Source organism: Oratosquilla oratoria, chromosome 7 (genome assembly GCF_046742065.1).
Source record: "Oratosquilla oratoria isolate Oo_2021 chromosome 7, ASM4674206v1, whole genome shotgun sequence".
Classification (NCBI taxonomy): Eukaryota; Metazoa; Arthropoda; class Malacostraca; order Stomatopoda; family Squillidae; genus Oratosquilla; species Oratosquilla oratoria.
Window position 1 is genome coordinate 44,646,076 of NC_134783.1, and position 2,500 is coordinate 44,648,575.

Here is a 2,500-nt window from a genome sequence, read left to right on the forward strand (position 1 = left end):
AAAATGTGTAAAGGACACCACCCTACCAAAATATTCCTCCCTTCATCTGAATGACATCTACCATTAGGCAGAGTAAACTTCGAAAAGTGTCGGAGGGGCTAAGAGTTAGACCAGTTCGCTTAACCTCGCTTTACCCGTTCTAAGTTATATTGCCTTTCTATTATGTTCAACTTGGGCTCCCCTTCAGAGCTCCTTAACTCCTCTCAATGGAGTTTAGGACCTCAGACGTTTATTCTATCTGCCGGTATATGTACATGTGTGTATGTGTGTGTGTGTCCTCTTCGACACACGGACGCGAGGTGCATTCGAAATATTTCTTCTGGTAACCAACAAACGATTTTATTCAGGTGTGTTGGAGTGGACACGAGCCAGAACGCAATTACTACCGACCGAGATCCCACTGTACCCCCCAGGTGTGTCCATCAACTGAATAAGAGCGTCTGACGAAAAAAAAAAAAAAATCGCCTAGGGACGTGGTACGCACTTCTTGTTGCTTGGTATTCTAGGGTAATACCAGAACCGGTTGGTACTGGTTGGTACCAGACATGTGATCTTGCACAATGCGAGAGGATACCTTACGTAATCGACAACCCAAAGGCATCCACGAAATTTTCCTCGAGCTTGGGCAAAAATATGATTACTTATTTATTTTTATTTTTTTGTTGTTGATTTGTTTCCCTATTTGTTTGTTTGTCTGTCTTACATGCTTGTTTAATTGTTTGTTTGTTTATCTATCTATTCATTCGTTCGTCCATTCATTACAAAGGATTACAAAGGTGGAGCATGCCGACAGGAGACCTTTTGGTCCATATCTAGGTCGGATGCGAAAAAATTATAATAATGATCAATAAATATATAAATAAATAAATGAATAAATAAAAACTATAATATTGTAAATAATAATAAATAAAATACATAAATAAATGCATCGGTATAGTTAAATAATAAACAAACAGGTAAATAGTAAATACTAATTAATTGACATATAACCAATGATAAATGAGAATCAAGCAAATAATAATAAGCAGACAAATGATAACGAAACATATAAACAAATAATATAAAATAAATGATAGTCATTACAGCATCTTGCTTAGGTGCTTATCTAAATGATTCTTAAAGCTTCGAACTGAACTACATTGCACTGCCTCTGCAGGAAGTTTATTCCATTTATTAACTACGCGGTTGGCGAAGTTGTTTCTACCCACTTCCAAATTCCATTAATTAACTACACAGTTGGCGAAGTTGTTTCTACCAACTTCCAAATTAAATCTATTTCCAGACAGTTTGAGACCATTGTTTCTTGTCGGATTCTCATTCAGTGTGAAAATTTTGTCACTTTTGATGTTGTGAATTCCCTTTAGAGTCTTAAAACCTGTATCAAGTGACCTCTGAGTCTACGCTTTTTTAGGGAAAACAGATTCATATGTTTTAGTTGATTTTCGTATGATTTATTTTCGATATATGGAATCAGTTTAGTGGCTCGCCGTTGTAGTTTTTCCAATCTGTCAATGTCTTTAATGAGATTCGATGACCATACGGAAACAGCATATTCCAAATGTGGATGAACTAACGATTTATACGAGTATAGTTTGTTAATGTGTGATGGACTTTTGAAGTCAAAAGATCGCGCAATCAGTCCTAGAATCTTATTTGCTTTCTCAGAGGCTGAAATACACTGCTTGGATGATTTGAGATCGTTACTGATAATTTCGCCGAGATCCTTTTCACTATCCACTTTTGTTAACGAATTTCCACATAATTTTTAATCGTACTTACTGTTATTTTTACCTATGTGCATTACCTTGCATTTACTTGTGTTAAATTTCATTAGCCACTTTTCAAACCATTGCTGTAATTGATCTAAATCTTCTTGAATATCTAATTGGTTTAAGTGATCATTTGCCATTCCGCACAGTTTTGTATCATCAGCAAATCTGAGAACAATAGATTTTAGTCCGTGGTCTATATCACTTATTCTTTCTACGTCCGTTCACATGGAAAAATATATATATATATTTATTTATTTATCTATTTATTTATATGTTTATCTATATGCTTATTTTCTTGATTGTTTATTTTTTTATTTTCAAATTAATTTTTTCATTTATTCATCTATATGTTTATCTACTTTATCTACATATTCATTTATTAATTTTGTTATTCATTCACCAATTCATTTTCTTGTTGTCTTCGTATCTAAATATTCATTCATTCATTCATTCATTTATTTACTCATTTATATATTTACTTACTTGTTTATTTCATCATTTATCTATTCATTCATTCTACGGCCGTCCTCGAGGAATGAGGTCTCGCCCAGAACGAGGCCAGGCTGGAAGGGCTCTCCAGTGACCTAATTGGGCTTAATTGACTCAGGGCGGCTCTGGGAACAGGTGGAAATGGCCCCCAGCGCCAAGAGACCAACATTGGGCCTACAGCAGAGGCAACGTACTTGCATGCTTATATTGTTTGTATGTCATTTATGAAATTGTTTGCA

At 34.9% G+C, this 2,500-nt stretch overlaps 1 protein-coding gene across 1 annotated transcript in view; it reads left to right on the top strand.

Moving 5' to 3' along the window:
* The window catches only part of LOC143027134 (C-Maf-inducing protein-like), a 483,663-nt gene that overhangs the window by 127,730 nt on the left and 353,433 nt on the right, over positions 1-2,500 (top strand). The window lies entirely within an intron of this gene.